The sequence below is a fragment of the Neophocaena asiaeorientalis genome, unplaced genomic scaffold (assembly GCF_003031525.2).
Source record: "Neophocaena asiaeorientalis asiaeorientalis breed wild unplaced genomic scaffold, Neophocaena_asiaeorientalis_V1.1 scaffold102, whole genome shotgun sequence".
NCBI lineage: Eukaryota > Metazoa > Chordata > Mammalia > Artiodactyla > Phocoenidae > Neophocaena > Neophocaena asiaeorientalis.
The window spans coordinates 331,004-357,536 of NW_020175078.1; positions in this window are offsets into that span (position 1 = coordinate 331,004).

Genomic DNA, 26,533 nt, shown 5'->3' on the forward strand with positions numbered 1-26,533 from the left:
GGACAGACAATTGGTCTGGTGGGTTTTTATCTTCCTCCTTCATCTGCTGTGTGCTTTTCTGTCTTCTTATTTTGCTTAACTTACTGTGTTTGGGGTCTCCTTTTCACAGGCTGCACGTTCGTAGTTCCTGTTGTTTTTGGTGTTGGCCCCTGTGGCTAAGCTTGGTTCAGTGGGTTGTATAGGCTTCCTGGTGGAGGGGACTTGATCCTTTGTTTTGGTGGATGAAGCTGGATCTTGTCTTTCTGGTGAGCTGGACCGTATCCGGTGGTGTGTTTTGGAGTGTCTGTGACCTTATTATGATTTTAGGCAGCCTCTCTGCTATTGGGTGGGGTTGTGTTCCTGTCTTGCTATTTGTTTGGCATAGGGTGTCCAGCACTGTAGCTTGCTGGTTGTTGAGTGGAGCTGGGCCTTAGAGTTGAGATGGAGATCTCTGAGAGAGCTTTCACCGTTTGATATTACATGGAGCCGCGAGGTCTCTGGTGGACCAATGTCCTGAACTTGTCTCTACTGCCTCAGAGGCACAGGCCTGACACCTGGCTGGAGCACGAAGACCCTGTCAGCCTCATGGTTCAGAAGAAAAGGGAAAAAAAAAGAAAGAAAGAAAAATAAAATAAAATTTTAAAAATAAAAAAAATTATTAAAAGTTAAAAAAAAGGAAAGAAGGAAGGAAAGAAGAGAGCAATGAAAAGAAAAAACAAATCCACCAATGGTATCAAGTGCTAAAAACTATACTAAAAAAAAAAAAGGACAGACAGAACCCTGGGACAAATGGTAAAAGCAAAGCTATAGAGACCAAATCACACAAAGAAGCATACACATACACATTGACATAAAGAGAAAAAGGAAAAAAAATATAATATATATATCTATATATTAAAAAAAAAAAGGACGAGAACAACCAAATCAGTAAACAAATCTACCAGTGATAGTAAACTCTAAATACTAACTAAGGTAAGCATAAAACCAGAAACAAATCAGATGCAGAAAACGAACCCAAAGTCCACCATCTCAATTTTGGGGTGATTCATTTGTCTATTCAGGTTTTCCACCGATGCAGGGTACATCAAGTTGATTGTGGAGATTTAATCCGCTACTCCTGAGGCTGCTGGGAGAGAGTTCCCTTTCTCTTATTTGTTCGCAGAGCTCCCAGTGTTCAGCTTTGGATTTGGCCCCGCCTCTGTGTGTAGGTCACCTGAGGGCAGCTGTTCTTTGCCCGTATAGGAAGGAGTAAAGGAGCCGCTGATTCGGGGGCTCTGGGTCACTCAGGCCGGGGGGAGGGAGGGGTACAGAATGTGGGGTGAGCCTGTGGCGGCAGAGGCCAGCATGACATTGCAACAGCCTGAGGTGCACTGTGTGTTCTCCCCAGGAAGTTGTCCCTGGATCACGGGACCCTGGCAGTGGCTAGCTGCACCGGCTCCCAGGAGGGGAGGTGTGGATAGTGACCTGTGCTTGCACACAGGCTTTGTGGTGGCTGCAGCAGCAGCCTTAGCATCTCATGCCCGTCTTTGGGGTCCGAGCTGATAGCCGTGGCTCGTGCCCGTCTCTGGAGCTCGTTTAGGTGGTGCTCTGAATCCCCTCTCCTCACACACCCCAAAACAATGGTCTCTTGCCTGTTAGGCAGCTCCAGACCTTTTCCCAGACTCCCTCCCGGCTAACTGTGGTGCACTAGCCCCCTTCAGGCTGTATTCATGCAGCCAGCCCCAGTCCTCTCCCTAGGATCTGACATCTGAAGCCCGAGCCTCAGCTCCCAGCCTCCGCCCGCCCTGGCGAGTGAGCAGACAAGCCTCTCGAGCTGGTGAGTGCCGGTCGGCTCCGATCCTCTGTGCGGGAATCTGTCTGCTGTGCCCTCTGCACCCTTGTTGCTGTGCTCTCCTCCATGGCTCCGAAGCTTCCCCCCTGCCCCACCCCGTCTCCGCCAGTGAAGGGACCTCTAGTGTGTGGAAAGTTTTCCTCCTTCACAGCTCCCCGCAAGAGGTGCAGGTCCCGTCCCTATTCTTTTGTCTGTTTTTTCTTTTCTCGTTTGCCCTACCCAGGTTCGTGGGGAGTTTCTTGCCTTTTGGGAGGTCTGAGGTCTTCTGCCAGCGTTCAGTAGGTGTTCTGTAGGAGGTGTTCCACATGTAGATGTATTTCTAATGTATTTGTGGGGAGGAAGGTGATCTCCACGTCTTACACCTCCGCCATCTTGAAGGTCTCACCAGCAGTACTTTCTATGAATGTATTCTGAATGGTTATCAGCAACAAACATAAACATTTATTGAGTACTGAGTATATTAGAAAAATTAGTTTTGATTAACAGTCATCTTTTTAATGTGTTTACTATTCCAAAACATGGATTATATCTCCAGATAGATCTGCTATCATAAGATGTATTACACTCGTGCCTTCTTTTATCAGAATGTAATCTAATTCTTGATTCTTGAAGTGTGTTCATACATTCATTCATTCAATTCACATTCTTTGATTGTTCACCCTATACTAGGCACAGCGTCCTTTTTAAAAATCTTTGGGTATTCAGGTCAGAACCTTTAAAACCCTATTTCAGTGAAGTTATTTCACAGAATAAATTTTTTCACTGCTATTTTCTAGAGAGTGTTTTCCAGTAATTTCAGTGCTTATCAAGTTAGTGCTTAAACTTACATATCAGCACACCAGTATCTCATAGCAGGTAATGACATGCTGACCTTTTTCTGCTAAGATTTCCTGAGGCTCCTTGCTGAAATAAACTGTTAGCTTTGGATATACCTTTCCTTAGGGCAAAACGAAACCTAAAAACAGGTCTAAGTCTTTGGAGGCATGAAAGAGAAAATAACTTTAAAATAGAGGTCAAAGAATGGACGAATTATCATAAATACCTGACAGAGTCTCAAAAGATGAAGCCAACCTGTGATTCTTTAAGACCTGACCCCTGGTTGGATAGATTTTTGAGGCTTGGGGTATATCTAAAGCAGTTATAAAAAAAAGTTGAGGGGCCATTTTCCAAACAATATCTCTCCCAAGATTTTATTGCAGAGTTGAAATTTAGAATTGCAGGGGAAAATCATGCTATTACTATGCTGAGCAATTGCTCAAATCCTGTTCATACACAAAAAGAGGAAATGTGGTATTAATTTTATGTCCTGTTCATTCTGCAAAGATTTATGACTAAGCAGTTGTTCTCAAAAGTTAGCATGCATCAGTATCAGGGGACTTGTTAAACATAGATTTTTGAGTCCATTTCCAAGATTATCTGATTCAGTAGGTCTGGGTAGACAGAGAATTTGACTTTCTGACAAGTTTGCAGGTGATGGTGATATTGCTGGTTCAGGGATGACACTTTCAAAACCACCAGATTAAAGTGACGAATAGATTTCATTAGAAATTGGTTTCAGCCGTAAGGTAGAAATCAGTTTTGAAAGGTTGGAAAGATCATTTGTTCTGAAGCCAGAAAAAACCTCCACTAGATTTCTAGTTTCCTGTTTCAATGACCTTGACCTCAAAAAGCTACAATTACATCACTGCAAGTTAAGATTATAACATCTAACATCAGGGGCTATTGTTGTGAGGATTACTAAAACATTGTATACAAAGTACCTGATACATACCAAGTGCTTAATACGTTGTAGTTAAGATTATACTATTGGTGGTTGCGATGATACTATTTTTATAAAATACGTATGCATTTATCAGTTGTCAGTATAAGTGGATCCAGTAAATTTATCAGGAATAACTGTGCTCTTTGCTACAGTGGCTGGGCAGAACACTGTTCCCATATTGACTGGTACCTGGCCTTTCCACCCCAGATTGTTGCTTCTGATATTTTTGCAGTCCCTCAACACCTTCAGTCTAGAGGGTCATCCCAGTCAAAATGAAATCTTGTCTCTTCTTGCTTTTACCAAAAGTTGAGGCCTGAGGTTCATTGCATTATTAATAACCAACCTTTCCTTTCGCCCCCGTCTTTGTGCAAAGCCCAAGCAACCTAGATCTTCAGTCATCACACAGACATTTATTCCCATATGGCACCAGACATATTCTATCAAGACTCATCTCCTATTCTCACCTCTTCTCCCCAAGCCCTTATTACTATGTCCTATGGGATTCAGGGTCTGTGATCAACAGACTTCTCTACATCCTTACATTCTTCTCCAAAGATCTATTTTCTAACTAATGGGACCATCTCCTGAGGTCCTAGCTTCCCCTTTTTGTTCCCTCCCATACTCAGTTGCATGAGCCTCAAAGCTCTAAGCCTAAGGGGTTGTATGCTCCCAGTTTTTATGTGCAAAAAAATTCTTCTCCCATTTTCACAAATTCTAGTTTCTTTGGAACGTGTCATCAGATTTTACTAGTGTTATTCTTCCTTGTTTTTGTTATATCTGTGTCCTCTCCCTCATTCACCAGATAAATGTCTTCTCTTCCACACGAGCCTGCCATTATTCTTAGGGATTTCAACATAGAAGCAAATGATCTAACAAGTAGAAGATGGCTTGACCTCTATAGAAGTAAGAATTATTTCCTCCATAAGGATTATTTCCTCCACCCCAATCCAGTCACTTCCTCACACAATTGCAGTCTGGGTCCTGTCATCAGCAATAGCACCACATGAAGAAAGTTGATTTTTTTTTTCATTTCCCCAAATATTGACCATCCTCTGATCATCCCTTCTCTTCTGTCCATTTCATGCACTCTCACTCTTATGTGGGACTGAAGTTCTCTTATAAAAAATACTGATGCTTTCTGAAGATAAAGTCTGTTCCATCTTCTTTGTTAATGTTGTCTGGAGCATCTGTGGCAGGGATTTGCAGAGAGAAAAGATTCAGTTAACATGCAGACCTGACTTTACACATGCAGACCTGACTTTACACAACTCTTAGTATTTGATGGAAGAGGATTCAAAGCCAGAAAACTTGTTTATCTTTTCGACTACAGAAATCAGGAAATTAGATAGTATTTTTTCCTGGCTATATGTCTCTGTAAGAGGAAGTTAGCCAATTTCAGAATTTCTAGGAGAAAACAAGCAAGGTAAATATCATCAACTAATTCTTCCTCTCTGCTCCTCCGTCCTACCCACCCCCCCAACAGTGATAGGCCCTGGTTGAATTGGAACACAAATATCCATCACATAGATAACCAGTAAAGCAAGTGAAAAGTAAATATTTTAGTTTTTCTGAATCTCCACAACTTGCTTTTTTAGACAAAACCCACAAGACTTGAATGATGGATGTGATGGAAATCTTTTCCCGTTTTAACTCAGCAATTAGCTCTATAAATCATATAATTCCTTAATTTCAGTGACTGAATTGAACCAATTCCACACATGAAAATGAGTTTAAGGGCTCATGGAGGAAGATGATTCTCCTCTTACTGCTATGCAAAGTACAGGACCAGAGCCATGTGCCAGAATAAGTGTTCACAAAAATTTCCCGGAGGGAATTACAATGACCTTTCCTTTGTTTGAACCATGAAGTTCAACCCACCCCATGTGGTGAATGGCCAAAGAAGAGATGAACTCCTTCTGAGGTTGATGTGGATGGGGGCTCTCGGGCAATTCCAAAAGAGTGGTTAAAGACTGTACCATGACCTCCCTTATTATCACCTAACCCCTTTCTACATTTTGGATAGAAAACAAACAAGAACAGAAGATGAAAACTATAGAAAACTACCTTGAAATGACAGATATGGGCTGCTAATGTTTTAGAGCTGTCTAGTTGCCTCAGGAAAGATTATTGGAAAAGTTTTTTTTTTTTTTTTTTTTTTAAAGCTGCTTCTCCTTTATATAATACAGAGGGGGTAGGTCAGGGAGAGTTAAAAGAGACCTCAAAGAAATACCTAGGAAGACAGATGCTTGATGATCAGATTCTATTTGTTGGATAATAGATTTTCTAGGTGTATGCTAGGATTATAAGCTAGAACTCCCTACTGATAACTATCAAAGGCTTCATTGGATTGAGAGAAACAAAATTTATGAAGAATTGCTTGAATGTATTACAGTCCATCCATTCCCTTGGATCCTCTAAAATAGTCCATCCTTGAATTTGGCAGAGACCAACAGACAACTCTTCACCTAGAATACAAGACGTTGCTTCTGCACCCGCCCTCTCACCTCCACCACCAGCTCCACACTGCCTGGGTGATCAGCCATTTGCTGAGTCATGCTTTGGTACACTGCCCTTGGTCTGTGTTGAAAAAACTTGATAAAATGCAAGCCAGGGAAACAGAGAATAATCTGCTGTGAGGACACTGTTCACAGGGCTCATTATGAATACCCTTGGGAAACAAAAACCTTTTATCTCAGTATCAAGAAAAAATTTTGCTTGTGTTCATTCACTTTTTTGTTTTTATATTTTGGATGTGATGGAGCATGCAATGGATTGTTTTCCCCCTTTTTCACTGCCTGCTAAAAAGCTTAGAATTAACTTTTATGCCTAACTATAACATAGTATAATTGCCTTATTTATTTTAAACTTTATTTTTTTGTTGTCAATAATCTGCTTCTGGTACAAATGAGAATAAAATATATTAAATATTTAAGATAAGATAAACTACTTATGTTGATAAGGGAAGTGATCCAGGGTGCTGTGCAATTAGGTGATGCAATCCACCATTTCCTTACCATGCAGCTTTCGCCCTGTGCTGGTGTACCACAGTGCCACAGGAGGTGGTCTAGCATAAAATAGTTAAGAAATGTGCCTGGAATTGGACAAGACTTTAATTTCCAGATTCTTGGGGGTTTAATCACGTTATTTTAGATTTATGCCCTAATCTCTCTGAGTCAAAGTTTCTCTTTCTATAAAGTGCAGATTATAATTATGCCTACTTTATGATTGAGGATTTGATGCAGTGGGATGTTTAACAAAAATACTTAGTATCACCTTCATTTATAAATATACTTAACACAGTGACATACACACATGATATACATATAAATTATGAGATGATATAGGATAATATATTATAATGACATAATAATTATTTAATAAATGATAGCTTTACTACTTTGCTTTTCTTCTTTACTGTTGTTGCTTTTTCGTGCATGAGCTCTAGGTGGCATTATATGAACTGAATTCATTTCCAGCTCCTCTAGATGGACACCCCCACTGCCACAAAGGAGACTTCATTGAGGGACAATTTTATACACAATGTGATAGAAGTTTTATGGGAAAACATAGGTTATAAGATCAGATAATTTTGCAAAACACTGTACAAAGCAAAGTAAAAACTAGTCTATTTATTTAAGTAATTTTCATTGTCTTCATTATGTTAGTATATACATGAATTCTTCAAACCAGGGACATAGAATGCAGCCTTTAACGAACTTATTTTATTGCATTAAAAAAAAAATCTCTCCAGAATCATTCAGGGGACTGGATTTCTGGAGAATCAATTTTGGTAAATGCTGCACCATGCTAAAATTCCTTTTCTAGTGACCTGTTAAGGTGCTTGAAATTCTCACTTCTTTGTGATAAATCATTCCTTGAAGAAGAACTGAAAAATCACACCTACTTAACATCAAAACTTTTAGGCCTCAAAGTATAATTACCTGAGAAGTTTACAAGCTCTCATGTAGGATAAAAAAAGGACTCAGACAGATGGAAACACAGCATATTATCCAGCAGTATGGGTCATGGTCAAGAGAGCAAACCCAGATGGAGGAACCACGGAAGTTGGGGCATAGCATGAGGGCACCATGGGAAGGAGGTGGTGGAAAAGGGAGGAGATATGGAAGAAAAGTAGTAGATAGGAGAGCCTTGGACAGACTTTATGAGCTGCATAATGACAGGTCATGGACAGATGTGAAAACTACCTACTACATATTAGGTGGTAATGGAAGGGTTAAATATCTATCCCTGATATTTTAAGAACTCCTTTTCCACAAAAGGGCACATAGAGTTAGTTTTTTTTTGGTTTTTTTTTTAAAACATCTTTATTGGAGTATAATTGCTTCACAATGTTGTATTAGTTTCTGCTGTATAACAAAGTGAATCAGCTATACATATACATATATCCCCATATCTCTTCCCTCTTGAGTCTCCCTCCCACCCTCCCTATCCCACCCCTCTAGGTGGTCACAAAGCACCGAGCTGATGTCCCTGTGCTATGCAGCTGCTTCCCACTAGCTATCTGTTTTACATTTGGTAGTGTATATATATCCATGCCACTCTCTCACTTTGTCCCAGCTTACCCTTCCCACTCCCTGTGTCCTCAAGTCCATTCTCTACGTCTGCATCTTTATTCCTGTCCTACCCCTAGGTTCTTCAGAACCTTTTTTTTTAGATTCCATATATATGTGTTAGCATACGGTATTTGTTTTTCTCTTTCTGACTTACTTAGCTCTGTATGACAGACTCTAGGTCCATCCACCTCACTACAAATAACTCAATTTTGTTTCTTTTTATGGCTGAGTGATATTCCATTGTATATATGTTCCACATCTCCTTTATCCATTCATCTGTCGATGGACACTTAGGTTGCTTCCATGTCCTGGCTATTGTAAATAGATCTGCAATGAACATTGTGGTACATGACTCTTTCTGAATTATGGTTTTCTCAGGGTATATGCCCAGTAGTGGCATTGCTGGTTCATATGGTAGTTCTATTTTTAGTTTTTTAAGGAACCTCTATACTATTCTCCATAGTGGCTGTATCAATTTACATTCCCACCAGCAGTGCAAGAGGGTTCCCTTTTCTCCACACCCTCTCCAGCATTTATTGTTTGTAGACTTTTTGATGATGACCATTCTGACTGGTATCTTTTACTCTCTCCACTTGTCAGCTAACATCTGTAGTTAAAACTAACTCTAACCGTTTTGATTGGTTACAGTTAGAACGGTTACAGTTAGTTTTAACTACAGATGTTAGTTGACAAGTGGAGAGAGTAAAAGATCCCAGTATGTAAGCTAATGTTTCTCATCCCATGCTGCACATCCACAGCACCCAGGGCACTCTGTAAAAGAACCAAGGCCTGGCTGCAGTCCAAACCAATTAAATCAGGATCTGCAAGGCTGAGGCCAAGACACTAGTAATTTTTAAGCTTCCTCAGAGATTCTAATGTGCACACATGGTTAGAACCACTTCCTTAGAGAAGAGACCATCGGAGAAATAGTGGGGAGTAGAGAAGGATAGTTTCTTCAAACTGGCACTTAGGGATGAAGTGGTTTCCTTTCTACCAAAAAACTGTCCACAATTTATAAATCCCAATGCAAAGATAGAGAAAATTATGAAATTCTTTGAATGTACTTCACAAGCCTTTCTCTGCTATACCTTTCCTTTATTCTCTTACCAAATTGCCAAAGGGCAGTTAATCTGTGGATATGAACCATCTCCAGTCCCACGCTCCACACTTTAGAATCCTGTTTACCCTGCGACTAGTTGATGGAGTGAAGATGAAATTTCTCCCCAGAGTTCTGTCATCATATTTGCATGAGTCATCTTTTTTGGAAAATCCAGCTGACTATCAAATAGCATCAGTTTTATTTTAAGATTTTGGTGGATTGTTTCTTTCCCTCTTCAGGTAATCTTTAGGTTTCAGCTGAGAGCGCCTGGAAGAAATGATGGATTTAGGGATAGTATTTAAGTGTTGGTGACTTGAGGTAGGAGGCACATCAAGGGGGAAAAGGAAATCTGTCAAGTATAGGGCCTTTCTTCAAAGTGTACCTAAGGCTCTCATAATGGCTGATTCAATGATGGTGATGTATTTTAATGAGATATACATGACTGAGTTTCTTTGCCACCTGGAATATTGATCCTTGTTTGTAACTTCGTCTTCCTCCAATGAACTTTCTCCAGTGAAATGATTGCTTTGCTTCTTAAACAATCCAAGGGGAAAGGAAAAAAAATCCAATAACTGAAGGAAATTTGATAGCCTGTACCATGATAATAGTCCTATACCTATCATCTAGATGAATTTTGATGTGCTGGGGAAGAAAGGAAAAAAAAATTTTTTTTAGCCGATTGTAGTTGAGTCTTTTTTTGCCAATGAGTGAAACATAGCAAAGAGACATACCTATACAGAGTCCTGTTACTCAAAGTTTTAAATAAGAGAATATTTTTTTTCATTTAAAAGAGTCATGAAAAATTTAGAGAGGCAGAATATAATTATCACAGTATGTATCCATCCATGTCACTGAAATTTTATACCATGCCTTTTTATTCTTCTCCTGGCTGATTCCTACCATGGCAAGTATTTCTCCTTGGGAAATAGTGGGAAAATGGAAAGAATGTCAGTATAAATACTGTATTAGTTAAAATTAAAAACATTTATAGTTTGTATTAGCATTAAGTGACAGAGCAGAATGGCTCCTTTGGTAATTTCTAAACAGCCATAATAACACAGAAGCTCCAGTGATTTGTTTTTCCCCATTAGAATTATCTCCACATCTTCATCATTTATAGATATGACCTCCCAAGACTAGGAGGCACAAAGTGGCATGTTCTTCTATATTAACAAGATATGTCCAACCAAACTAATTTATTGGGATTTGTTCAGACAAATTAAACCAGTATTTCTCTCTGCGTTCCTCATTTTTATTTTCTATCTTAGCAGAAGCATCCATTTTATCAAACAGTATAAATCCACCATTTAAAAAAGCTGTGATTGTAAGTAATAAACTTTTTTCTGTTTCTGTTAACTTTTTTCTTCTTTCTGTTAAAAGGACAGATGTAAAAGGAGAGAGAAGCATATTGATCTAAGTATTCTCATCTTTCATTTTAAAGCATAAAATTATATACATTTGTTCAGAAATATTTATTAAGAGCGTATAATGTACTTGCTGCTATTTTAAGTCCTGGTTCCAGAGCAGTGAAGAAAGTTGAACAGAAACCCCTTCCCTTGTGAAACTTACATTCTGGTACTATTTTTTTAAATGGGAGATAAAGTTAAAGGAGTTGAAGAAAACAGGTCTCAAGAGAATTGTTAAAAGTATGATGTTTAAGGTGTGATGCCACATCATAGACAATAGTAGTATTGTTAGTAGTAGTTGGCTCGAACTATGGGCCATGAATTACTCATTAAATAGAGCTTTTTATTTAACTATCACAGCTTCTTATGAATGTGGTACTTTTAAAATCTCATTTTGCAGTTAGGAAAACTGAGAAAGTTTCAGCAACTTGCCCATAGGCATGTAATTAAGAGGGACCCCAACTCATAGAGACTGAACTTCAGATCTGTGCTCTTTACCCCTTCAGTTTGTGGCTCCCTTGTGTACATGGATCCGAACCAAGGTACAAAACTAAGTATTTTCATATGAACCTAGTATTTTACCTGCAGTGCCAGGTTTTAGTTATTTTAAATATTAACCAAAAAATTAATTATTATTAAAAATCATATAACAGAAAAGGATATGGACAATTAGATAAAGGGCCCATATCTTCAACTCTTGAGTGTCAAAGAATTGTCCAAATCATTGCCATTATTTTAGAATCCAATAATATAACACAGAGCACAAACTTTTTACACAGCTTAGTACCGTATGAGATAAGCTTACTGTGTTTTGCCATTATTCTTCTACTTACAATCCAAATATTAATTGAGACTCTGATCTAAAATTGATTAGCATTTATATTGCCAATCTGTACCTTTCAGATAAGATTGTTCCATGACCTTCATTGTATTCTCTCTTCTTGCCTTTGACTTACAGAATGAAGTGAGGGGAAAATTATAGAATGATTATGATTCATGTAATAAATGACCTCTGCTGGGCAGCCCTGGTGTTAGCCAACTCTAGTATTTATCTCAAATTAAGCCCCATTCCTTTCTTCCTAGTGGGAATTCCAAACATTTTCCATGCTTCTTTAGCCCCCAATCTAACTTCTATCGTTGCTGTTCTCCCCAAATAGCATTCATTGAAGTCATTTAACACGAATTCCTTCAATCACACATTTATTTTGAAAATGTTTCTGTATTTTTCAACATGTCATCTTGTATCCTTTTTTCTTTGACACCACATTCTAACGTTTTTCAGCTATTTCTCCCCCAATTCCTTGAATTATTCTTTTTTATCTTTTTCTTTTTTTTTTTTTTCCTGATATTTAAACAGATACTGATGGAGTTATTTTTTTAAAGTAAGGAAAGGGCTCTGGGAGTTTTGCCTTCTTGAACACTTTTCTTCAAAACCTTCTTGGAATCTTTCATACTAACCACATGTTCCTGAATCACCCCCGTGGAACCCTCAAGTACTAAGGAACATAGCTTGAATACCACTGCATCAGACCACACTCAGACGTACTCTAACAGGCTTGCACTAACTCTTCAGGGGGGATCACAGTGTGCAATGGATTATAAAGGGCACAGTGACAAACCCTGGGTTGAGCAGGAAGCCAATCCAATTACCCAGGAGAGATCACCCTAAAACAGTCCCATCAACAGAAGTAATCTATTTGGGTTACCCAGTCATTCAGTTTTGTTACCCTGTGCCATTTGCTTTTTTGAACTAAAATTCTGCATGGTTCTTCTCTATTTGATTCCTTCAAAACCAAGTTGAAGTTCCCCTAAAAGTAGCTGATCCGAAAATGTAGGATCCACAAAGTAGGCAGAGGAACCTATTGATTTATGCTTGCTTCTTGCAGTTTATTCTGAATTTTCTAAAAATTTGATTGCTATGTTTCCCTGCATTTGTAGGGATCATTTCAGTTAACCAAGTGGATTTTCATCTACCAGTTAAACTGATCCTGTGAGGTTGGTAAAACAGGAGGAAATCAAGGTGAAGTCAGTAAAAGTTGCAGGAAGAACTTAAAACCATCGCTCTCTGTGTTTATTCAGCTCAGTGGTTTTGTCTCTACAAGAAAGAATTGTTTTATTGGCATTTGCCCGCCTCCACAATGATGTTTCTCTTGCTTGTCTCACTTTTCTGGAATACAGTAATACATCATAGATGATTTCAAAATGACACTGAATCACAAGAAAAGATAAAATATGTCATTCTTGTAGTCTCAAAAAAGGGAAAGTTATATGATATGTATTTTAGAAAGTAGCTAAAAATTTAGCTTTTCAGGAAAAAAGCTCTGTTCCTTGAAATTCACATCTATGAATATATTGACTAATAGTGCGTAAATGAATTGTATATTTTTTATATTGATAAGTAATGAGTTGTCATTTATTACTTGCCTATTATTCATGAAGCTAGACAGTAACCACCAAGCCTGACAATAACTCCAGAATTAAGTATTAATATTTCTGATTTACAGGTGGAGCTTGTATTTTTCTTCATTTTTTCTACAGACTTATCTCTTTTTTTCCCTTCAGTTTATCCTCCAGCTTATCCTAAGCTCTCTACTCTTTTGCCTAAGAAACAAATCCTTCTGGAATCTGATTTCTCTCTGCTAAAATATTTTTTTCCTGATTCAGCTGCACTTCCAAACTACCTTCCCTTTATTGCTAGTATCACAAAACAGGAGTATCTATTCCACCGTGGTTTCACAATACACTCGGCCACACCACACCATCTGGTTTTCCACAGTTCTACTCGACTGATACTGCTCTCAGAAATAACTGGTGGCCTTCTAATGACGTCTTCATGACTTTAATTCATAAAATTATTGAACACCACCTTCTACCTTTTTTTAATACCTGTACCCATATACTTCTATAAAGTACAAGTAATACCTGTACTTCCTACTTCTATAAATTTTCTATTGTAGATGCCTTGTAGCTTCCTCCTCTAATTGCTTAAGTGTAAGTTCATCCTTTATTTGAATACAACCTTGTCTATTTTTGCCTCACACTTTGCCCTTGAAAGTATCATCCACCTTCAGAGTTTTAAGTTCTACTTTTAAGTTCATGACTCTCAAGTCCGTATCATCAACAGCTCCACAATCACAATAGAAGTGATGTCATTACCTACTTTTCCAAGCCTTCTTGTTTCCTTTTACTCAGTTTTGAGTCACCATCACCTTTACTCTCTGATTCACTTTTTAAACTCTGTCATTTCTCTCTTAACCACACCACTTGTTTCAGTGATCTCTCTTTTCTTCCCAATGCTTCCCAGGACTATTATAATAGCTTCCTAATTGGTGTATTGATTTCCAGTCTGTTGTTTTTTCAATCTGTGATTTATATCACCATCACATTTCTCTTCTTAAACAAAGAGTAAAGTTGATGATTTCCGTTATCAAAAGCCTACATTGTTTATCTCTTCTACATGTTTATGTATAACTGAATCACTTTGCTGTTCACTTGAAACTAATACAACATTGTTAATCAACTATATTCCAATATAAAATAAAAAGTTAAAAAAAGGGCTTCCCTGGTGGCGCAGTGGCTGAGAGTCCGCCTGCCGACGCAGGGGACGCGGGTTTGTGACCCGGTCCGGGAAGATCCCACATGCCGCGGAGCGGCTAGGCCCGTGAGCCATGGCCACTGAGCCTGCGCATCCGGAGCCTGTGCTCCGCAATGGGAGAGGCCACAACAGTGAGACGCCCGCATACAGCAAAAAAAAAAAAAAGCCTACATTGTCTCCTATTACATAGAGAATGAAATACAAACTATTTGGCCTACCATTTAAGATTCTTTCTTATCAGGTCACTGAAAACTTCCCTACCTACCTAACTTCAGTCATCAGAGTCTTTAACTACTAGCCCTTAAATTGCACCAACTTTCCTATCTCACTGATTTCATTTATATTCTTTTTTATATGATTTTATTCCCTTAGCCCTTCTCATAGTTCTCTCTCTCACCTTCCTCACCTTCCAAGACCTAGTTAAATCTATTTCTGACATTCACATACTTTGACCCTGGCCTAGTGCGTATTGTGTTGAATGAAACTGAATAAAATAATTTTTTTTTTCTTGAGTACATTTTTTTTTTTTTTTTGTGGTACTTGGGCCTCTCACTGTTGTGTCCTCTCCCGTTGCGGAGCACAGGCTCCGGACGCGCAGGCTCCGGACGCGCAGGCTCCGGACGCGTAGGCTAAGCGGCCATGGCTCACGGGCCCAGCCACTCCGTGGCATGTGGGATCTTCCCCGACCGGGGCACAAACCCGTGTCCCCTGCATCGGCAGGCGGACTCTCAACCACTGCACCACCAGGGAAGCCCTTGAGTACATTTTGAACAGTGGGAAAACCTTTTTTTTGTCTGTCGAAGTGACAAATATCAACTCTAGGAATTAGTTGCCAATGGAATAGATGTGATTTTAAAAGCACTTTAAGGAAGACTATAGTTAATCTCTACCTGGAACCTTATAATACTACAAACAATAGTTCATCACAAACTATTTTGCAAATGTATTAATTTTGAGATACTGATAAGGAAGTTTCAGAAAATGAAATTTAAAGATATATATACATATATATAACTACAATGACGTATTTCTATCTATATCCTTAATATATTTGAGGTTAACTGTAAAATTGCCTGATTATACAACCTAATTTATATGTTAAAAAGAAGGTTGCTTTCTACATTTTAGAGCTGAGTTTGAAGTTTGAAAATGGTAGTAAATATACACTGAGATAGAGTACACTCTGACAGAGTGAAGTTTTGTCTTGCCATGAAAACTCGGTCTAAAGTTTCAGTAGCTAACTCTGCTGTACTTATAGTCCACATTAATCACAGAAATACATACATACTTTCATTACTAAAATAGTGAATAGATATCATAAATAATAATTAAGTAAAAATAATCAATACAACTGGAAATTTTCTCACTGGCCATCCTTTACCCCACATCATTAGGTAGTTAAAATTGCTGATACCAAATAAATGATTACTTCCCCTGAATTTTAAGTCCATGGATAAAGATTCTCCATTTGCCACTTGACTCACTTCCTTCTGTCATGTATTCATTTAATGCATATAGTTTTAGCTTTTTACTTAGTAGGAGTAGTTTCTAACTCTGGGTTCCAATTTTAGATGTGTCACCAAGTTATCTTGAACTTACTGTTTCATTAACCTGTAGTTCAGTATCTTCATCTATGGTAAGTTTGATGTGAAGATGAGGCTGTGAAGAATAAACTGGCCTTAGTAAAAGTCTTTGAAATGTGAAATTGTGTGTGTGTGTGTGTGAGAGAGAGAGAGAGAGAGAGAGAGAGAGAGCGAGAGAAAGGGAAAATCAGTGAGAGCTGTAGTTAAAAATAAAGTAGTTTTGACAGAAGAAGATTAATCAACTAAATTAGAAATGCATATCTAGCAAGCAGCATCTATTAGATTGTCTTACTCACTCTCCCAGAGTACAATTTGTACAATTACACAATGGCATTCTCAAGCAGTTACTTCATCATGCCTATCCATAGCTTGTCTTCTCATATAAATTGTCATGTGACCATTTTACACAGAATACTCATCACAGTGGGACTGGACAGGTGCTGGAAGTTGAGTTCCATTTCTCATTTGCTCTCCACAAAGTCCAAAACCCACTGATTTTGTGAAGTAGGTCTTCTTTATTGTCTGGAGTTTGGAAGCCTTGCTAATTAGCATTTACCTATAAGTAATGCAGGGGTTAGCTGACATTACGTAGTTCTCTGTGTGATGCTTTCACTCGGTGTAAAGTTGAAAGAGGTGATGAGCAATCTCTGTACAAACCATGTTTTCTGGAAATTATTAAAACCTTTATTAGTACTTTAATGCCAGAATCGTGTTTCCATTTGTCTTTGCAGTTCTAGTCTCATTTACAGGAAGTTTAATAGCAGTTTCTAAAACAGTCACTTTCAAAGCATTCAGAACCCTCCTATGCTGTTAATCCTCTCCCTCTCTATTTGCTCTATTTCCCATTTCAGAGGCCCTTCATGTTCTAAGGGAGCCATAACCCCATATCCCCAGTGGGGAGTTGGGGGTTGAGGATGGATAAAGTGAAGCTAAGAGAAGTGGGAACACATTCCCCACAGTCTAATTTATATAATTAAAACCACTTCTTCCACCAGTCATAATTTGTCATTAGGGCTCTATATCCAGGGTTAGACCTTTTGTTTTCTACCACTAAGTCATCAGAATTCCTTCCTAGTTGTGTGCATTAACTTCTAGCATTCTTCCATCCCCATTCCCTGAGACAAGGTTGAATTTTGTCTGAACCCCATGTTCTCACCCTTTTGTGTTCCAAGTAGCAGCTAACAGCAAAGGACCACCCTGCCTTTTTTATTCTCAGAAAAGACCCACCTCTACCCTTCCTCAATGACTCATCTCCATCCATCTTCATGACTCCCTTAAGACTCACAGATGGCTCCCTGTTTACCTGCCTCTCTAAAACTCCAGGTCTCCTTCCTTCCTTATTTATTTATTTTTGAGAAATTCCTCATTAATGAATGTTTTCCCTATTGCAGTAGCCTGAATAAAATCAACTCCTTAGTTGTCCAGTGCGGCATTGCAGCATTTTATCTTTTGCAGCTGCAGCAAAGTTAAAATTAAAACAAAAAAGGAGAAGAAGGTTGTCTAAAACACACATGCAGCCAAAAAGATCTATATCTTTTTTTCTCCATGGAACTTATGAGGCTGCTCTAATGGCATGAAGAAATATTTCACTGAACTGGCAACATATAGAAATATGGAAAACATATTGCATATGTATTTGTGGCATTAGATGTTAAAAGTATAAATACACGAGAAAGAAAAGACTTAAGGAATTTCACATTAAAATAGTATACTGTAGTTTGAAAGACATATACACTTTTTTTCCTGAAATTAATGAGCTTTAGCAAGTTTTAATGCACCTTGAACAGGAAAATTGGGAGAAAATCTTGCTAACTATAGGGGGTTTATGACTTCTTTTCAAACTGCTTTATAGGTTTCTGAAATGCATCATTAATATAAATGTTTATTAGACATTTTTTTGAAATCTAATGTGGAAGAGATGATTCTGTGTTTAAAATATGTATCACTAGTCCTTGGCATAAAGTAGGGATTAATTAGATTGAAGCAACAAAGTACTGTAGAAATCCATTAACTTCAGTGAAAGTTAGGAAATGTATAATGTTCTTATCTCCCATCTTAAAAAAGTATATCCAATTTGCCGTGTAAGAATAGCCACCTGAGAACAAATTGTGTTTGGGAACAGCCTCAGTGGAATTGTAAAATTACTAACAAAATTAAATCTCATTACATCATTTCAGAACCTGATTGATATAATGAAAAGAGCCAGTGATTAAAGATATCTAGAAATTGTAATAGACTTGATACTAACAGTAAGTAATAGTTTTTAGCTGAATTGTTCCTTTTTTATAAATTGTTATTGGTCACCCATTATGTCCCAGCTCACTATATAAATATCCTAGGGACACCAAGAAAAAAATAAATAAATCCTTGTCTTTCAGGGGTCATTTTAAACATTTGAGACAATGTTAGTAGAAGTATAAACAACAGAGAAAAGTAAGATAGGGCAATTGCCAAATGATTGGTAATAGAAAGCATTTGAGAAAATGGAGTGAAACGTGATATAATGTATGTAAAGAGCTAAGCCAAGTGCCTGGCATTGAGTGTTCAATACATGATATCTAGGAACATCATATTTAAATCCTAGGAAGAACACCTAGGGAAAAGGAATTTATATGCTTCTTGACTGAAAAATAATTTGACTCTGATAAACTAAGAGGAAGCAACAGAAGACAGTATCCTAAATAGTAAGAATAGAAAAAGCAAAGATATTGAGGAACAATGTCTATAACATGAAAATTTAGAGGTTCTTAACTACATCTATGCCCTTTATTGTATTTTAAGGATAGCCATAAACTTATCCACTGCACTGGAAAACCAAATCAATGATTCTCCAAGGCGTGCTTGGGTTCGAGGTGAACTTCACAGAGTAGACATGTAATTTGAAAATGACCCTGGAGATTCTTCTAGTCCTTTGCTATTGAAATTCACAAGATTTAGTAAACCATTTGTAGGAATAGTTGGAAATAAATACGTATATGTAGGTGACAGAGAATAAAGGTCAGTAAATATCCATCTAAGGAGGGTGGACTACCAGCAAAGGGAAGGCAGGATATATTTGTGGGGGAGGAAGACGTACAGAGTGGCAGAGCAGGGACACACGTTTGTAATTAGCTTTGTAACTATGTTGGATGGAGGGAGGAGAGGGTCAAAGCAAGAAAATTTATTAGGAGACTCGGGATACTGGAAGTATCTAAAACTAAACATACTCACAATATGAATATCTTCACAATTTACAACTGGCAATGCTGCCGCAGTTTATAACCCAACTCTGGTGCTCCAGTTGTCAATTGCTGAGTAACAAACTAACCCACAGCTTACACTTAGTGATTCTGTGGGTCAGATATCCCAAAAGGACACAGCAGGGCCTCAGCTGTAATGATTCAAATGTCTGAGGTGATCAACATCTAGGAACTGGAATTATTTGGAGGTTTTTCACTCATTCTGGCACCTGGGCTGGGATGACTAGAAGGGTAGCCTCAGCTGTGGAGTGGGGCACCTAATCAAGGCACAATCTCTTCATGCAGCTTGGACTTCTCAGAATATAGGGTCCTGTGCACCTGGGTCCTACGGTGAGTGAGTGAGCGTTCTGAGAGACGCAGGCAAAAGCCTTAAAGCTCCTTCTGATGTTGTCTTGAAGTCAAAGTCATGTGACATCATTTCCTTTGAATTATATTAGTCAAAATAATCACCCAGATTCAAGGGAAATGAGCATAGACATCACCTCTAAATGGTAGAAATGTCTAAGAATTTGAGACCATGCCTTAAAATTGCCACATGTAGATAATAACAGAAAAACGTGTATAATATGAAATAAAGCAGTGTTAGCAATTGTTTTCAAAGAGCCTTTGAAAATGGCATATTACTTATTTTTGATATTACTCATGTAATTCTATAATCCTCAGGGTTAGGAGGCATATAAGGGACATGAGATATTAGCAGTGCCAATAGAACAGAATTGTTAATCGACAATTAAAACCCGTATTCAATTCAAAAGTCTCTTATTAGGAGCTCAAGGGTTAAAGGAGACACCATTTAAAAGACTGAAATTTCTTAGAAGTGCATGTTTGAAAATATGGCTGGCCCTGCAAAACAAAAGTCATACAGTTTTTAAAATGATGCAATTAATTATCCAGATGTTTCAAATACCGGTGTTTGTTATTACTTCCACAGTATCACCGTCATTTGGTTTACATTTTTCTTTACATTTAGGTGTTCTGAGGTGCAAATTTAGGTGGAGAATGTGGCTCACCCTTAAGAGAGCCCATCACCATATGTTTTGTTTGGGCATGAAAAATGAGAATAATCTAAACCTTTGCCACTGAGAGAGGTAAAGGGTTCCCATCAATGGCCATTAAGTCTAAGTAATGGGGTTTTAAAGAGACAGCTTGTAGTGTTGCTCTTTAGGAACCTCAACAGCAGTTGTGCTTTAGCTGCAGGTGCCATGATCCAGCAGTGTAGCTTTGGCTCCACTCAGGCCCTTGCCTGTGTCACTACTGTTTGAGCCCCCTCTATGGTGTGCATCTGTTACCAATTCTCTTTCAAAGAACATCTGCTGCCAGAAGAGGCAGGCTTTTAATATGCTGATTTATCATTGTCAGATACAGGGTTTCATGGCTTGCATTTGTATATTGTGTTTAAGGTGCTTTTGTGATTACAGATGTTTTACATATAAATTGCTTTATATTAGAAATATCTATTTTTTTCAGTATTTTTAAGGAAACTTCACATTCACGTGTTTTACATTTTAATATCATCTTTTGCATTGCTGAGCACGTGTGAATTGCTTTTTGTCTGTAATGGCAGTCGGTATGAGCAACAGCATCTGTGATTGTTGCTGCTTCAAAGGAGAAAATTAAATGTGGATATAGCTCTTCCTTTCGAGGGAGCCAGAATTCATTAATTACTAAGGGAAGCTTTCATTGTTATTTTATCCCCCAAAAGGACAGAATAGGTCACTACATAAAAATAGCTTTCCACTCCATAACCTTTGCAAACTAGAAAACGGTGTCAAGTTTCACACTTTTCTCTCACTTGTTTCTGTAGTCTTAAAATAATCTGAAAGTCTTTGGTACTGTATGGTCTTTGAAATAATAGCACCATCTACTGTCAGATCCTGAATTCATTCATCGTGTAAAGGAAAAAAATGAAGATGGAGGAGGTGCTCTGAGTCGTTTAATAATATGGCACTAAGTAAATACTATATAACTGAAAAATGGGAAAATTCTTACTTAAAACTAGAAAATAAAACTAATGTGTTCATCATATTAAATAAGCATTGTGGGGCTTCCCTGGTGGCGCAGTGGTTGAGAGTCCGCCTGCCGATGCAGGGGACACGGGTTCATGCCCCGGTCTGGGAAGATCCCACATGCCGCGGAGCAGCTGGGCCCGTGAGCCATGGCCACTGAGCCTGCGCATCCGGAGCCTGTGCTCCGCAACGGTAGAGGCCACAATAGTGAGAGGCCCGCGTACCGCAAAAAAATTAAAAAAAAAAAAAAATAAATTAGCATTGTGAAATACCTTTTTCCAAGAAAATCTATAATACAGTATAAAAATTATAGATAAGGTAATGTCCTTATTATCATCACTGTCATTATAATTTTAGTTTCCCAGTTCCTTTAAGCTTATTGTATATTCATTTAGATGACAGTGAGGGGTGGGAGAGGTGGATTTAAAAAGCACTGTCTTTAAGAATTCCCGACCTCTCAGCAAGGCGTTGATGCTTCCTTTCTGCGTGGAGAGCCAGCCAGCTCTCAAGAGCACCTCTCATAGTGGGAGTTGCTAGTAGGCCTGATTGTTCCCTGTCCTCAAATCCTTTCCCCAAAGGAGTAATGTCATTTCATTAAAGAAACTCAACTGTCTGGGTAAAGGATCAGTGAAAATATGTCTCAGGGCTCTCATAAAAATAAGCTACCAGCTATTTCAAGAGCATAGTGTGAAATTCCGGACACCTTCCAACCCTCCTTCATACTGATTGCTTTCAGCGAGCGAGAGGCCAGTTGTCACCGTGCCTCCTGCACAGTTACTTCCTTAACCTCGTAGCTCCCAGAGGACTGTTGTGCCTCCCACACATCTGTTGCAGACGGTACGTGGCTCTTCCTGCCTCTGGAATTGGCATCAAGTTATTCCATCTACAGCAGTACTTTTATGCTTTCTGTCCAGTTTATTATCTCTTTTCGAAAGCAATTCAAAAGGTTTATTTTCTCTACGTGGCCTTCTGCTCCCTATCTTCCCCCTTTCATTCTACTTTATTGTTATTTTTATTTCAAAGTGGAGCCTGAATTAAATTTCCTCCCTTTAAAAATTTTTTATCTTCACAGTTTTTAATAACCAGTGGCCTGTGCCTAAAATGTGGAGAAAATATATATTCTCATGATTGATATTTCTTTTTCTGGTCGATTTTTTTGAGATGCTACAAAACATAGTAAGTAGGAAATAAATGACATCATTAAAATACCAACCATGATTCCATAGTTACTTACCAGATGTATTTTAACTCTCTCCTATCTGCCAAAATATATGAAACACAACCTATACCTTCAGAGGAGCTTGCAATCAACTATTTCCTTATCCTCTTGTTTTTTTTTTTTTTTTTTTTTTAAGGACGTTATTATCTGTTCATCTGCATTGTAGCAGCCAGATACTGGCAAACTACTCAGTTTTCTACCTAGTCTAACCTTATCTCAGTTATTATTGTAAACTATAGTAAGGTAATATTTTCAGATATTAACTGTGCTTTTATTCACTGGGAAAATATCATGGCTTTTTTATGCACTATATATAGGCAGAGAGTGGATATAAATGGAAAACAGTAATAGTAATAATAATAAAAAACAATAATAACACATTCAACTGAATTGACAAGTACGCTTTTTTTTTAACTCACTGAAGAAAAGAACAATCATGAAAGTCAATACATTCAATTCACAGGGCTAGGGCTTTTCTTCTTCTTTGTCTTCTAAATGAGGAAAAGGCATTTGAGAATCAAGAAACCAAGATCCAAAAAAAGCAGAGTTGTAAGATCATCAGTAGCAAGTGTATGTAATGATGATGCATGATAATTTAAATGCTAGTTTCCCACTCAAATGGAGTAATAGATCATTTGCTCTGGGGAGGAAGGAGAAAATTGGAAAAGATGTTATGGCTGGGATTCGAATGAGGTGAGCAAGCCACTCAAATAGGGTGCAAAATTTAAGGGGTCACCAAAAAATCATTAATCAAGATGTCATATTTTAATGCAATTTTTAAATCAAAATTAATGCAAAAAATTCATCATGAACAAAATAGAAAAATTTTAAATAAAGACAAAAACGCTGTGGGTGAATGAATGTCTCTGAAAGGACCACAAGTCATGACTCTATCCTAAGTGAGTCTCAGGGGAAGGATGAAACCATAGATGGGTTTAGAGTGAACTAGGGAACAGTAAGCTTTTGCCTCAGTCCCATCATAGACCAGGATACTCTAAGGGTTTTGGAGAAGCCATGCCTACATACAAGGCTAGTTTGTTGATTTCAGGGAAAGCCTCAAGTCCCTGACTACATCGTTGGAGAGAGTAAACAGCTAGGGGTTTTATGAGGTTCAGAAGGGCTGAGAAAGGCCAGATGAAACAAGGGTTCTGATCCTGGAATAAGGAGAAGTTAGATGGGATGACCCAAGTGACTGGCTGTGTTATGAGACCACAGATCCAGACTTGGCAGCAGAAGCCCAAGCTGATGAAAACACAATGGAAGAAAAACCTCAATGAATGCCATCAGAGTAAGGCAGAAAGGCATGCCAACAATACCTAAGATACCTGTAAATTTCCCCAGCACCTCAGGAGTAAAACCACTTTGCCAAAAAGGAAGAAAAACAGAGCTGTGCATTTGACTCAGTTGTTATTGTCAGGTGGTGGAACATGCCACTTCAAAATATACCTCTTTGACGCAAGGATTATTTTGAGCTGATTATTTTGAGAAAGAGAAGACACAGGAGAAGCTCTGAAAACAAAGTAGAAGTTACCCTTTTATGAAGGAAATTTACATTCATAAAGGAAATCTCTATTTGTAAGGTTATCTTCCTCTCTGAACCTGGAAGAGGAGAATGACAAAATCAAGAGAAATTCTTATGGATGGAGGTGTAAACTTAAATCTGCATAACAAATCTTACACTTGTTTACCATACTTTTTTTTCTGGTCTCCCCACAATAACTGGCCACTCCCATACCCACTCTTTTGTCTTTAGTTGAAGATTGTATTTAAGCCTGAATTCTAAGCCACTTCTGAGAGTTACTCATTTTTCTCTAGGTATCTTCCACATATACATGAGGTACACATGTTAATTCATTTATGTTTGTCTTTCTCTTATTAATCATTTTGTTGTGGAGTTCCCAGCTGAGAACTTAGAAGGCTGGAGGAAAATTTTTTTTTTCTTACTGGACATTACCCAAAAGAGACTGAATTTTAATTGCAAGTGACTTAGAATAGAAATGGGGTTTTAAAAGCTAAATTTAGTTTTAGAAAATCTAAAACATAATAATTCTGTTTGAATTTAGTAACTCAAAAATGTGTTCCTGGGGCTTCCCTGGTGGCGCAGTGGTTGGGAGTCCGCCTGCCGATGCAGGGGACACGGGTTCGTGCCCCGGTCCGGGAAGATCCCACATGCCACGGAGCGGCTGGGCCCGTGAGCCATGGCCGCTGAGCCTGCGCGTCCGGGGCCTGTGCTCCGCAACGGGAGAGGCCACAACAGTGAGAGGCCCGCATACCGCAAAAAAAAAAAAAAAAAAATGTGTTTCTCAGAATATCAGCATCACCTGCATCATTCTTAGAAATGCACAATCTTGAGTGCCTCACTAAGTCTACCAAGAAGAATCTGCATTCTAGCCGTCCGTACTGTGAGGGGAAAAAAAAGAATTCTACTAACAGAAGACCCCTCCGTACTAATGTAGAAATTATGTGAGAGAGAGAGAGAGAGAGAGAGAGAGAGAGAGAGAGAGGACATCATTTTAATATTGGGTAAGCATTATGAGAGGCCTATGCAGGTAAGGTAATATGTATAGCAGAGAAAAACTAATTTTCCCTTCACCCTTCTAGGTTCTTGGCTGAGACTCCCCTGTATTGAAAGGCAGATTAGCAAAAGAGAAATAAGCAGGAATTTAATAATATATATACCTTGGTTATACATGGGACTTACACAGGAAAAATGAGTAGATTCCCAGAAATGGCCAAAGCTACCACCTTAAATACCATCTTCAGCTAAAAACAAAAGACAGTGTTGGAGGTTGGGCAGGGAAACCAGTTAAGGGATGTTAGCAGGAAAAACAGAGTAAACAGGTAAAGGTAAGCTTTGTTACACAGACTTAAGTCCATGCCTTCTCCACTGAGAGAAGTAACTCTTGATTTAGTCCTTCTTTTCTTCCTGGTACAGAGAGGGAGACACCCTTAAAATAAAGATTGCCCTTATAAATGTAAATTTCTTTGTTTAGTTTTTTTATTTTTATTGATGTATAGTTGCTTTACAATGTTGTTTTAGTTTCTACTGTACAGCAAAGTGAATTATCTATATGTATACATATATCCCCTCTTTTTTTGGATTTCTGTCCCATTTAGGTCACCACAGAGCATTAAGTAGAGTTCCCTGAGCTATATAGTGAAATGCCCACGGTCGCGAGACCCCTCCACAAGACCACCAGAGACAAGAGTCAAAGCCAAACGGCAAGGGTCATTTATTGCAGGTTCGAACCTGGACCTCCGCGCACTCGTTGCCGGTGACGCTAAGAGGTCCCGATGGAGTTTAGTACAGCTCTTTTATAGACAGGTACAAACAAGCTCGGGACCTTCTGCGGGGCTTTCCAGGGGTGGGGAGTACTAATTGGCTAACTTTTAAACAAAGACACTAGTCACTGATTGGTTAACTTTTAAACAAAGACACTAGTCGCCGTCTGATTCGTTGGATGGTTGCAAAAGGGGGTTCAGCAAGCATAGTTACAGAAGCGAGAGCGGCTGGTTAAGTTTCGGTTTCCTGAGGCTTTGTTTTTCAATTAGGATTACTTAAGATGGGGCCATAGTTACAAACAGTACAAACAGGAAGATCGATGCAATCCTAGCAGCGCTACGGCCTAATGGCAGGGCATCAATTCAGTCCTATTTCTACCAAAGTAGAACATAGCCCTTCAATAGTAGTTTCTCATTAGTTGTCTATTTTATTTATAGTATCAATAGTGTATCTATATCAATCCCAATCTCCCAATTCAGCCCATCCCTCTTTCCCCCCTTGGTGTGTAAATGCCTTTATAAAAGGTAATTTCTACTCTGTTTTCAGAGATTTCCTTCTTTCTACTTCTTCTCAAAAATAATCAACTCAAAATAATCCTTATTCCAAAGAAGCATATTTTGGGGTGGCATATTCTGCTACCTTTCATATGAAAGTGACTACAAAATCTGGACAGAATTTCACACAAATTTATATAAAAAGCAGGAGAGAGAACAATGAAAACTTCTCTTACTCCCTTGAGAGACAAGAGGACAATCTTTGTGATTATGGCACCTGTACCCATGTGAGACCCCTGAGTTAAATCTGTAGGTAAATGTTCACAATTCCCAAGAGTCAGAAGACCAGGCTCTTGAATTGTATAATCCAAACATCAAGCCTTTTTATCAGATCTCTTATGTTTTCAAAGAGACATTCTAAGGCAGTGGACTCCTTTCTTAAACAAAAATTATTTTTCCCTAC